This window comes from Aquarana catesbeiana, linkage group LG12 (assembly GCF_042186555.1).
Source record: "Aquarana catesbeiana isolate 2022-GZ linkage group LG12, ASM4218655v1, whole genome shotgun sequence".
Lineage (NCBI taxonomy): Eukaryota > Metazoa > Chordata > Amphibia > Anura > Ranidae > Aquarana > Aquarana catesbeiana.
In genome coordinates, this window is record NC_133335.1 from 35,848,444 (window position 1) to 35,862,599 (window position 14,156).

General features: G+C 46.3%; 1 protein-coding gene across 1 annotated transcript in view; it reads right to left on the reverse strand.

Annotated features, from left to right (window-relative positions):
• Positions 1-14,156, reverse strand: part of GNAS (GNAS complex locus) — a 268,558-nt gene that overhangs the window by 172,715 nt on the left and 81,687 nt on the right. The window lies entirely within an intron of this gene.

Sequence of the window (14,156 nt, forward strand, 5' to 3'; positions counted from 1 at the left end):
GACAATCTTCACCCCACCAAAGACTAATGTAAGGCGCATTCTTACTCCCACTGGTCACCAATGTAATGGTGGCAATTTTCTCCAAGGAACCACTAATGGAAGGGGGCATTTTTTTCGCCACTGACCAATGTAAGAGCGCATTCTTGCTCCCACTGACCACCAACATAGGTGAGAATAGTTATTCCATCTGACCACCAGTATAGATTGAGTTTTTCTCTTGCCTATGACCACCAGTGTAAGTGGGAATTCTTCCCAATAACAACCAGCTAGGGATGAGCCGAACACCCCCCCGGTTCAGTTCGCGGCAGAACATGCGAACAGGCAAAAAATTTGTGCGAACACCGTTAATGTCTATGGGACTCGAACGTGAAAAATCTAAAGTGATAATTAATTTTAAGGCCAATATGCAAGTTATTGTCATAAAAAGTGTTTGGGGACCCGGTTCCTGCCCCAGGGGACATGTATCAATGCAAAAAAAGTATTAAAAATGTCCGTTTTTTCGGGAGCAGTGATTTTAATAATGCATAAAGTGAAACAATAAACGTGAAATATTCCTTTAAATATCGTGCCTGGGGGGTGACTATAGTATATCTGTAAAGTGGCGCATTTTTCCCATGTTTAGAACAGTTCTTGCACAAAATGACATTTCTAAAGGAATAAAAGTCATTTAAAACTGCTTGCGGCTGTAATGTAATGTTGCCCCCCCCTCCCCAGCCCATTACCACGCCCTTTGTATATTAGGGGAACCCCGCACCCAAATTACAAAAACAAAAGGCATGGGGCCCCCAGGCCCTATATACTCTGAACAGCAGCAGTATACAGGCGGTCCCCGGGTTACAAACAAGACAGGGACTGTAGGTTTGTTCTTAAGTTGAATCTGTTTGTAATTTGGAACAGGTACATTTTGTAAGTGTAGCTCCAGCCAAAAAATCTATTTTTAAGCTTTTTGGATAACATAGGGAAGGGTTATCATCAGCCCTGTAACATTTGTTTTGCTGTCTGTGCCCCTGTTCAGAAGATTTCACCTCACTTTCTGGATTTAGAAAATTTTGGGTTATTAGGGAAACAAGGATTGGTGATAGATAAAGCATCAGTGGAGACACCTTTTTCCCATATTAACTCCTACAGGAGAGAATTTCCCTTCCTAGGGGTATATTTCCTTTCACTTCCTGTTGTCTCCCTCCGTTTCTAAGTAGGAGTCGTTTGTAAGTCGGATGTTTGAAAATAGGGGACCGCCTGTATATACTATACGGCCTGCCCTATACACTCTGCAGAAAATTGGGCCTTAGGTGTTGGTGGAACCAGAACACTGTAAGCCCTCACAGTTACTCTTGGTGGGCGCTGGAATGGGCCCTGCTGTGAAATATTATATCAAGACTTGTAATTACATGCCCATGTTAAACAGGGGCATAAAAATTGGGCCTTAGGCGGTGGTGGTGGCACAACACTGTAAAGCCTCACAGATACTTTTGTTGAGCACAGGAACAGGCCCTGCTGTGAAATATTAGATCAAAAATTGTAATTACACTCCCCTGTTGAACAGGAGCATAAAAATTATTGGGCCTTAGGCGGTGGTGGTGGCACAACACTGTAAAGCCTCACAGATACTTTTGTTGAGCGCAGTAACAGGCCCTGCTGTGAAATATTAGATCAAAAATTGTAATTACGCGCCCCTGTTAAACAGGGGCATAACAATTGGGCCTTAGGTGGTGGTGGCACAACACTGTAAAGCCTCACAGATACTTTTGTTGAGTGCAGGAAAAGGCCCTGCTGTGAAATATTAGAGCAAAAATTTTAATTACGCACCCCTGTTAAACAGAAGCATAACAATTGGGCCTTAGGCGGTGGTCGCACAACACTGTAAAGCCTCACAGATACTCTTGTTGAGCACAGGAACAGGCCCTGCTGTGAAATATTAGATCAAAAATTGTAATTACACGCCCCTGTTAAATAGGGGCAGAAAAATTGGTCCTTAGGCAGTGGTGGTGGTGCCCTGAACTGAAAATATTCCTATAAGCTGTCATCATGAAGGTTGAGGAGGAATAGGATAGTCACTCAGCATAATAGGATAGTCACTCAGCATATGCAGTCACATCCATAGAAAAATCAATTGGTTACATCAGCATCAGGTGCTTGGTAGCTGGTGATCCAAGACTGATTCAATTTTATGAATGTGAGCCGATCAACAGTCTGTGGACTTTTGCAATTGTTCTATTCGCTAGTTTTTAATAATATATTTCTATTTGTTAGCTTTTAATAACATATTGCTATTTGTTAGTTTTTAATAACATCTCACACCACCCCTTTCTTATCTATGTATAAAATAACATGTAATAATACATTTTTCACTGAACGGACATTTTAAACACAGTGATTGAGTCCTGTGAATCTGTTCCTGCAGCTGCAGTATTAACTTTGTTTTAGACTCCCAATCAGAAATCAGTCATATCAGTCTCTAGAAGATGTTTCATCCTCTGCTCCCCCTGCAAAGGCTGCATAAGTTCTGCAACCTTACCCTTGTAAGGTGGATCAAGAAGGGTTGCCAGCCAGTAATGATCCCTCTCCTTGATACCACGAATCCTAGGGTCCTTTCGCAGGCTTTGCAGGATCGGGGAGGCCATGCAGCGTAAGTTTGCAGACGCATTCGATCCTGAGTCCTCTGGGTCACTAAGGATCACATGATCCTCAACCACCTCCTCCCAGCCACGTACAACTCCATGGGTTTCTGGGGACTGCAAGGTAAGGAAGTCCTCCTCTTCCTCCCGCTGTTCTGCCCCAAGTACCCTGTCCATTATTCCATGAAGCGTGTGCTCCAACAGGAAGACAAGAGGGACAGTATCACTGATGCATGCACTGTCACTGCTCACCATTAGGGATGGGCGAACAGTTCAGCCCGAGCATAAGTTCAGGTCGAACTTTCGTTGTTCGGACGTTCGGAGAACAGCCGAACAAACAACTTTCGTTGTTCGGACGTTCGGAGAACAGCCGAACAAACGGGATGTTCGACCGTTTGTTCGCCCCCCTGAACCGACCACAATGCATTGTGGCATTGAACAGTGTATTTCAAGCCCTGATTGGCTGAAGCAGTGAAAGCTTCAGCCAATCAGGGCACAGAGCACTGTCAGAGTCATGATTGGACACTGTCATCATGACTTTATCCAATCATGGCTCATTCCCACCCCACAGTATAAAAGTATTCTTTCAATGGCAGCCATTTTCAGTGTGATTTTGGTGTGGAGAGAGATGGAACAGGGCTCTGGTTTGTGCTATTAGTTAGTGTGCTATACTGTGCTATTTTGCTTCAATTGTCAGTGTAGAATATTAGTTTAGTGTCAGTCTAGGGATAGTGTGAGTGTAGTGAGGAGGACCATCATTCAGCTTTTCATAGTGTGCAGCTAGAGTAGGGACAGCTCAGATAGTTTCAGTGTAGTGTAGTGAGACCGTGTCAGTAATCTTGACATTAGTATATAGCTAGAGTAGGGACAGTTCAGATTCAGTGTAGTGACGGTTGAACACCGTCTATTTGATTGCGTTACTGCCAGTTTAACGCCATATCGTATTGCGTGCATTACTGCCAGTTTAATGCCATATAGTTTTGCGTGCGTTACTGCCAGTTTAACGCCATATTGTATTGCGTGCATTACTGCCAGTTTAACGCCATATAGTTTTGCGTGCGTTACTTCCAGTTTAACGCCATATAGTTTTGCGTGCCTTACTGCCAGTTTAACGCCATATAGTTTTGCGTGCATTACTGCCAGTTTAACGCCATATAGTTTTGCATGCGTTGCTGCCAGTTTACCGCCATATAGTTCTGTGCGTTACTACAAGTTTAATGCCATATAGTTTTGTGCATTACTGCCAGTTTAACGCCATATCGTTTTGCGTGTGTTACTGCCAGTTTAACGCCATATAGTTTTGCGGGCGTTACTACAAGGTTAACGCCATATAGTTTTGTGCGTTACTGTCAGTTTAACGCCATATCGTTTTGCGTGCGTTACTGCCAATTTAACGCCATATAGTTCTGTGCATCACTGTACGTTTGGCGCATTATATTGCAGTATATTATATTGTATCCGTGGAGTGTGTCTGTGTAGTGTGAGTACTCAAATTAAAGGGCACCAAACACCTCTTTACATTGATTAAAGTGCATCTACGTACAGATTTCAACTTCTCCTTTACATCTGCCTATAAACACCACCCCCTCCCTCCCAATAATGTCTGGGAGAACAACAAGGAGAGGCAGACGTTCCCTTGGCACTGTAAGGGGGCCAGCAACAAATGTGTCCACAGGCAAAGGTGGACGTGGTCGTCAGTCCTAAGGCAGGGCATCATTTCCTCTGTTTAGTGAGTTTGCCCGTGCTATCCAGCCACAGCATGCAGAGGAGGTGGTGGACTGGCTTACTAAACCTTCCTCATCCTCTGTCACACAAGCAGAGACAAGTGTGCAGTCCCCTGCAGTTGCCAGAGTGGATAAACCTGCCTCCTTGTCCACATCTATTCCTGCCATAGCCCTAACATCAGCCATTGAGGAGTCAGCTGAGTTATTTGACCACAGCGTCAGCCACTTGCTCCTTGATGATGCCCAGCCATTACTGGATTCAGATGCTGGTTCTGAGGTTGAGGATGACAGGAACATGAGCCTTGAGAGATGGAGGAACACTGGTAGACAAATTGGCATTCATGTTCCCCAAGCGCAGCGTATTGCCACGTTGTCTCCAGTGGTAATGATGAAGATGGAGGAGATGGAGATGATGATGATGAGGTCAGTGATGCGACTTGGGTGCCAGATAGAGCAGAGGAGAAAACTAAAGGTGAGGCGGCACAACCCCAAGGAGGTCGGCATCAAGAAAGAGTAGAGAGCAGCCACCCTATTCCATCACATTCTGCAGGTGTTATCTCCCGGCCCATTCCCCACAGCTCAGCTGTCTAGGCCTTTTTCAGCACATCTGCAGCAGATCGCACTGTTGCTATCTGCAAACTGTGTCACAGGTACATCAAACGTGGCAAAAAACACCAACCATTTGGGTACCACATGCCTAACAAGGCATTTAACATCCAACCACTCAGCCCGTTGGCAAGGGCACCTAAAAGCCACACAAATGGTCACAAATCTGTCCCTCCTCCTTACCCACTTCAGTCTGCCCCTGCTATACCAAGTCATTAACTTTCAGCAGCCTCCACTGACAGGGATGATGGTATAGCACAGGGTGTCCAAGGTCCTGGCAGCTCATCTACCAGCAGCACATCACCAGCTGTAGACTGTAGCCAGCAAATTTCTCTGCCCCATCTTCTGCAGCGGAAAAAAAAATTATCTCTATAGGGTTACGGTGGGAAGGCGCCACCAACACCCAAAGACCAATTTTAACACACCCGTTACTTCTATCCAAAGTCAAAATGAGACCAGAATGTATCCAAAAAATCTCTAATCTTGTTCCCAGTGCACTACATTGTGGCCTCATCATACACACTGGCTCCCCAGCTGTTGCTGAGCAAAATAAAGGCAGCTTGCAGGAAAAATGTCATTTTTTTTTGGCTTTATAAATTCAACTATTGCTGCAGCAGATTCTAGACATGGTACAGATCTACCACTTTACAGTTAGACTAAGGGGAACCCCCTGGCACTATATTGGAAGGAATTTGTCATTTTTAGGCTTTCACTTTAAAAATCAAAAAATCACTGCTCACTTAAAAATGACGTTTTTCACAAACTTTTTCTTTACTGATCCATGTCCCCCAGGGCAGGACCCGGACCCCTATAACCATTGTATGCCTAATTACTTGCATTTAAGCCTTCAAAATGGGCACTTTTGATATTTAACGTCCGGATCCCATTGACTTTAATGGAGTTCGGTGTTCAGGTCCGAACGTTCGCGGTGTTCGGCAGTTCTGGTCCGAACCGAACAGGGGTCTGTTCGGCCCATCCCTACTCACCATCCTCGTAGCCTACTCAAATGGTGACAGGACAGTGCATGCATCCTTGATCAGTAGCCACTGGCGTAGCGAAAAAAAGCCAAGCTCCCCTGACCCTGTCCTGGTGCCATACTCACACAGGTACTCAATGATGGCCCTCTGCTGCGTATGCAGCCACTGCAGCATTGCCAACGTTGAGTTCCACCTGGTGGGCATGTCATAAATGAGGCGGTATTTGGGCAGGTTGCATTCTCTTTGAATGTCAGCCAGCCGAGCACTGGCATTATATGACCGGCGGAAATGACCACAGACTTTCCAGGAGATCTTGTAAGCCAGGGTACTTGCTCAAGAATCACTGCACCACCAAATTCAGGACGTGAGCCAAACATTGAACATGGGTCAAGTGTCCCTGTCAGAGGGCGAAGAGGAGGTTGGTGCCATTGTCGCATACAACCTATTCCAGGCTGAAGCTGGCGTGGCGTCAACCACCTCTGAGCCTGCCCCTGCAGAGCTGCCAGAATCTCTGCCCCAGTGTGGCTCCTGTCCCCTAAGCAGACCAACTCAAGCACTGCATGGCAACTTTTTGCCTGAGTGCTTGCGTAGCCCCTTAAATGCCTACGAAGCACAGCTGGTTCAGAGGAGAAATCTGCAGAGGAAGAGGCCATAGAGGAAGAAGAGGAGGGGGTGGAGGAGAGAGCTGTGGCACTAGAATTTTGGAGGCGTGGTGGCGGAACAAGCTCCAACAATACTGAACCCTGTCCTGCATCCTTCCCAGCTGCCAGCAGAGTTACCCAGTGCGACGTGAAAGAAAGGTAACATCCCTGCCCATGCCTGTTGGACCATGTGTCAGCAGTAATATGCACCTTACTGCTGACCGCCCTGTCCAACGAGGCCAAGACATTGCCTTCCACATGCTGGTAGAGAGCCGGAATAGCCTTCCGTGAAAAGAAATGGCGTTTGAGAACCTGCCACTGAGGTACTGCACATGCCACAAATTCATGAAAGGGGGCAGAGTCTACCAGCTGAAAAGGCAGCCGTTGCAGTGCTAGCAATTTGGCCAAGCTAGCATTCAGACACAGAGCATGTGGATGGCTGGGACTGAATTTCTTTTGACGGTTTAGCAACTGGGGTAGGGAAATTTGCCTGCTAAAATCCAATGTTGGTGTACCGCTAGCAGATTGGCCGCAAGTACTTGGGACACCTATTTCTATACCTTCATTCCTCTCAGTGCAGGTTTCTGAGAGGACTGGAGGTATAGTGGGGTTGGAGACCCCAGCTGATGAGGAGCAAGGAGAGGTCTGCCTTGTTTTTTGATGTGGGTCTTTTAAGTGCTGTTGCCAACGGACTGCATGGGAGGTCGTCATATGTCTGGTCAAGCATGTGGTGCTCAAGCAGCTGCTGTTTTGGCCACACTTGATACGCTTCAGACATATGTTGCAAACAGCAACGGTATGATCTGCTGCACACGTGTCAAAAAAAGCCCACACCAAAGAACTTTTCAAAATATGTGGGGAGTCAGCAGCACCCTGCACCTGCTTAGCTCTGCGGTGTGATGCAATAGGAGGGCTGCCCTTAAGCTGCCCCCTGGAGGGCATCCTGCCTCGTTGGAGATGTGCCTCCTCCTCCTCTCTTCTATCAGGCACCCAAGTAGGGTCAGTGACCTCATCATCCCCTCCCTCCTCATCACTGGAGCAAACTTGGCAGTATGCTGCAGCTGGGGGAACATTACTGCCAGTTTCTTGACCTTTTTGGGCACCCCCTCTCTCTAGGCTCACGTTACTCCCTTCCTCAACCTGGGTACCATCATCAGAGCCTTCAAATCGCTGCGCATCCTCCTGCAGCATGTACCCGACACTGTGGTCGAATAGTTCAGGGGACTCCTCCGTGCATGATGGTGGGGCTAGGGAAGGAGTGACTGTTGACATGGAGCCGATGGAATAGGCCGCTTTGGCAGCTGCATTGGCAGGCAAACTACTCTGAGCCTGGGTGACAGAGGATGAGGAGGGCTTTGTTATCCATTCCACCAACTCTTCTGCATGTTGTGGCTCAATAACACGGCCAGCTGCAGAAAAAAAGGACAATCGTGCCCCACGGCCACATACTGAGGATGCACCGTGTCCATGACCAGCACTGTTGACTGTAGACACAGAGTCTGCTTGCCCTCTTTTAGTGGCCTGTGAGCGCCTGCCTCTCCTTGGTGGCCTTCCGGACATGCTGTAAATTTTGTTTAGCAAAACCACACTACACTGTATTGTGTACTATGTACACCACCAGAAAAGTAGTAGTAAGTGCACTAGGGGTGCACGGTAATGTGTACACCAACAGAAGTGTAATAACAACTATGGGTGCATTGTATGTATTGTGTACACCACCAGGAAAGTAGTAGCAACTGCACTAGGGGTGCACAGTACTGGGTACACCAACAGAAGTTTAATAACAACTATGGGTGCACTGTATGTATTGTGTACTGTGTACACCACCAGAAAAGTAGTAGCACTAGCAACTGCACTACGGGTGCACGGTACTGTGTACACCAACAGAAGTGTAATAACAACTATGGGTGTACTGTATGTATTGTGTACTGTGTACACCACCAGAAAAGTAGTAGCAACTGCACTAGGGTTGCACAGTACTGTGTACACCAACAGAAGTTTAATAACTATGGGTGCACTGTATGTATTGTGTACTGTGTACACCACCAGAATATTAGTAGCACTAGCAACTGCACTACGGGTGCACGGTACTGTGTACACCAACAGAAGTGTATTAACAACTATGGGTGTACTGTATTGTGTACACCACCAGAAAAGTAGTAGCAACTGCACTAGGGGTGCACGGTACACTAACAGAAGTGTAATAACAACTATGGGTGTACTGTATTGTGTACACCACCAGAAAAGTAGTAGCAACTGCACTAGGGGTGAACGTTATTGTGTACACCACCAGAAGTCTAATAGCAACTATGGGTGCACTGTGTGTATTGTGTACACCACCAGAAAAGTAGTAGCAACCGCACTAGGGGTGCACAGTACTGTGTACACCAACAGAAGTGTAATAACAACTATGGGTGCACTGTATGTATTGTGTACACCACCAGGAAAGTAGTAGCAACTGCACTAGGGGTGCACGGTACTGTGTACACCAACAGAAGTTTAATAACAACTATGGGTGCACTGTATGTATTGTGTACTGTGTACACCACCAGAAAAGTAGTAGCACTAGCAACTGTACTACAGGTGCACGGTATTGCGTACACCAACAGAAGTGTAATAACAACCATGGGTGTACTGTATGTATTGTGTACACCACCAAAAAAGTAGTAGCAACTGCACTAGGGGTGCGTGGTACTGTGTACACCAACAGATGTGTAATAACAACTATGGGTGTACTGTATTGTGTACACCACCAGAAAACTAGTAGCAACTGTACTAGGGGTGCACGGTACACTGTACACTAACAGAAGTGTAATAACAACTATGGGTGTACTGTATTGTGTACACCACCAGAAAAGTAGTAGCAACTGCACTATAGCAACTAGTAGCAACTATAGCTAAACTGGATACAGTGGATATATATATATATACATATATATATATATATATATATATATATATATATATATGTGTGTGTGTGTGTATATATATATATATATATATATATATATATATATATATGTATGTATATACATATGTGTGTGGGACTCTGCCTTTACACGCACATAAACTTTAATGGCATCCCAGTCTTAGTCCGTAGGGTTTAAAAGTGAGTTGGCACACCCTTTGCCGCTATAATAGCTTCAACTCTTCTGGGAAGGCTGACCACAAGGTTTAGGAGTGTGTCTATGGGAATGTTTGACCATTCTTCCAGAAGAGCATTTGTGAGGTCAGGTACTGATGTTGGACAAGAAGGCCTGGCTCGCAGTCTCCGCTCTAATTCATCCCAAAGGTGTTTAGCTGGGTTGAGGTCAGGACTGTGAAAGCCAGTCAAGTTCCTCCACCCCAAACTCACTCATCCATGTCTTTATGGACCTTGCTTTGTGCACTGGTAAGCAGTCATTTTGGAACAGGAAGGGGCCATCTCCAAACTGTTCTTACAAAGTTGGGAGCATGAAATTGTCCAAAATGTCTTGGTATGCTGACGCCTTAAGAGTTCCCTTCACTGGAACTAAGTGGCCAAGCCCAACCCATGAAAGACTTCCCCACACCATAATCCCCCTCCACCAAATGATTTGGACCAGTGCACAAAGCAAGGTCCATAAAGACATGGATGAGCGAGTTTGGGTTGGAGCCAAGTATTAATATAGCTCCCTGGCACAATAATACAAAAAGTATTGGGACACTGGCCTTGATACGCACATGAACTTTAATGGCATCCCAGTCTTAGTCTGTAGGGTTCCGTATTGATTTGGCCCACCCTTTCCAGCTATAACAGCTTCAACTCTTCTGGGAAGGCTGTCCGCAAGGTATAGGATTGTGTCTATAGGGATGTTTGACCATTCTTCCAGAAGCGCATTTGTGAGGTCAGGCACTGATGTGGACAAGAAGGCCTGGCTCACAGTCTCCACTCAAATTCATCCCAAAGGTGTTCTATCAGGTTGAGGTCAGGACTCTGTGCAGGCCAGTCAAGTTCCTCGCTCATCCATGTCTTTATGGACCTTGCTTTGTGCACTGGTTCAAATCATTTGGTGGAGGGGAGAATATATTAAATGTATTTTATTGGGATTTTATGTGATAGACCAACACAAAGTGGCACATAATTGTGAAGTGGAAGGAAAATGATAAAAGGTTTTAAAATTTTTTACAAATAAATATCTGAAAAGGATGGCTTGCATTTGTATTCAGCCCCCCTGAGTCAATACTTTGTAGAACCACCTTTTGCCGCAATTACAGCTGCAAGTCTTTTTGGGGATGTCTCTACCAGCTTTGCACATCTATTTTTGCCCATTCTTCTTTGCAAAATAGCTCAAGCTCTGTCAGATTGGATGGAGAGCGTCTGTGAACAGCAATTTTCAAGTATTGCCACAGATTTTCAATTGGCATTGGTTCTGGACTTTGACTGGGCCATGAATATGCTCTGACCTAAACCATTCCATTGTAGCTCTGGCTGTATGTTTAGGGTCATTGTCCTGCTGGAAGGTGAACCTCCGCCCCAATCTCAAGTCTTTTGCAGACTCTAATGCCGCATACACACGGTCCGACTTTTCGACCGGACTTGTCCGACGGCCAAAATTCGACCGTGTATGGGCTTCACCGGACCTTCAGCTGACTTTTCCAAATCTGACAGACTTTAGATTTGGAACATGCTTCAAATCTTTACGTCGTAACTCCGCCGGACCCAGAAATCCGCTCGTCTGTATGCTAGTCCGACGGACAAAAACCCACGCTAGGGCAGCTATTGGCTACTGGCTATCAACTTCCTTATTTTAGTCCGGTGTACGTCATCACGTACAAATCCGTCGGACTTTGGTGTGATCGTGTGTAGGCAAGTCCGGTTGTTAGAAAGTCTGTTGAAAGTCCACCAAAAGTCCGTCGAAAGTCTGTCGAAAGTCTGTCGGACTTTTGTAGCTGAAAAGTCTGACCATGTGTACGCGGCATAACAGGTCTTTTTCTAAGACTGCCCTGTATTTGGCTCCATCCATCTTCCTATCAACACTTATCAGTTTCGCTGAAGAATCCCCACAACATAATGTTGCCACCACCATGTTTCACAGAAATAAGAGGGCAGCGCAGGGTTGCGACTGTGGCTTGCAGTCCAACCAAAAGTGACCGTTCTGCCAGCCGGAGAACCTGTGAGTGGCTGGAGGTAGAAGGGAAGGTGTCGCCACAAAGGGACCGATCGCCTTTACCAGGGACCCCAGTGAGTAACTGAAGCAAGTACTGGAGCAGTATTCTCACTGAAGGGGCACGGTGGAGAATCGGGAAACTTCAGGCGGTGATCAAGTCAGGGACCCAACCAATGGAGGTGAGAGCAGCCTTGTGTGTCAAGCTAGGGACCGAGCCGATCAGCAGGAGTGAAGCTTGAAGGTATCCGAAGTGCCAAGCTAGAGACCCAGCAGGGAAGCGTGGGTGATGCTTGAGGAATATACCACCGCAAAAGCCTTGAGGAGCTCATGGGATTCAGAGTTGGTCAATCAGAGGGTCCAGTGAGAGACCAGGAGCTCAAGGGGCTGAAGAACTACAAGAAGAAGTTGTAGTACAGCTTAGAGAACTGTTACTTTGAGTTAGGAACTGTTTAAGTACTGTTGTCATAGGAGACAGCAATCCTGCACATGCAGAAGTGGCACCTTGCTGGGGCCTTTCCCTGTACGGCTGTTCTCCTATTGAAGTCTCGGAGTCTACCATATGAAATTGCAATTACCGTATTTATCGGCGTATAACACGCACTTTTTTCCCCTTAAAATCAGGGGAAAATCGCGGGTGCGTGTTATACGCCGATCCCCTGCGATCCCCCGCTGACAGATCTAAAAAAATCGATGACCGCGATTTGAAAATGGCGCCGAAATACACAGAGTCGGTCCTCGGCTCTTCTCGGCCACTTTCGGCTTCACTCGACGCCGCCCGAACCTAGCCGAGTGTACTCGGCTAGGTTCAGATAGCTCCGCTCACAGTCACGCCCATCCCGGGCGGGACTACGAGTAGAGCGAAAGTGAACGAGAGCCGCCGAGAAGAGACGAGGACCGGCTCTGTGTATTTCAGCGCCGGCGGCGCTATTTTCAAATCGCGGTCGGCGATTTTGAAGCCCAGGATGGCAGGGGATCACTGGGGAAGGCTGCACTGGGGAAGGCTGCACTGACAAGGCTGCACTAACAAGGCTGCACTGGGGCAAGGCTGCACTGGAGAAGGCTGCACTGACAATGCTGCACTGGGGAAGGCTGCACTGGGGAAGGCTGCACTGGCAATGCTGCACTGGGGAAGGCTGCACTGGGCTGCACTGACAAGGCTGCACTGACCATGCTGCACTGGGGAAGGCTGCACTGACAAGGCTGCACTGGGGAAGGCTGCACTGACATGGCTGCACTGAGAAAGCTGCACTGAGAAGGCTGCAATGATGGGCATTTAAATGTAAGTTTTTTTCCCTTCAACTTCCCTCCTAAAAGTTTTTTTTCCTTAAAATTCCCTCCTAAATTGGGGTGCGTGTTATACGCCGTGCGTGTTATACGCCGATAAATACGGTACTTATGGGTGTCCTGGCCCTAACCCTCTTTCCCTTACAAAATATAAAAAGGACTGTTAAAGAAATAAAACCTCTTTTACATCCAAGAAGTGTCTGGCACCCAATGACTTTTACCACCTTTGCACCCACTATGCCTCACAACCCACCACTTATTGAAGGATGTCTGCTATCTTTGGCCTTGAAGGTTCCCATTAGACTGGAAGAGGTCAAAGATTCTGCTACACAACAATGGCTTTCTTCTTGCCATTCTTCCATAAAGGCCAGATTTGTGGAGTGTACGATTAATAGTTGTCCTATTAGTTGTCCTATTCTCCCACATGAGCTGTGGATCTCTGCATCTGCTCCAAAGTTACCATGGGCCTCTTGGCTGTTCCTCTGATTAATGCTCTCCTTGCCTGGCCTGTCAGTTTAGGTGGCCATGTCTTGGTAGGTTTGCAGTTGTGCCACACTATTTACATTTTCAAATGATGGATTGAACAGTGCTCCGTGAGATGTTCGAAGCTTGGGATATTTTTTTATTACCTAACCCTGCTTTAAACTTCTCTACAACTTTATCCCTGACCTGTCTGGTGTGTTACTTGGCCTTCATGATGCTGTTTGTTCACTAAGGTTCTCTAACAAACCTCTGAGGGCTTCACAGAACAGCTGCATTCATACTGAGATTAAATTACACACAGGCGGACTCTATTTACTAATTAGGTGACTTCTGAAGGCAATTGGTTCCATTAGATTTTGGTTAGGGGTATTAAAGGGAGCTGAATACAAATGCAAGCCACACTTTTCAGGTATTTATTTGTAAAAAATGTGGAAAACCATTTATCATTTTCCTTCCGCTTCACAATTATGTGCCACTTTGTGTTTGTCTATCACATAAAATCCCAATCAAATACATTTACGATTTTGGTTGTAACAAGAAAAAGTGTGTAAAATTTAAAGGGGTATAAATACTGTTTCAAAGCACTGTAGATTTGGGGTTACACTTTAACGGCGTTCACATGTGCGGCAGTGACTGCCACCCCTGTGTTGACAGGCAGTAAGGAGATGATATGTTGCCTCCTCACCGCATGATTTAA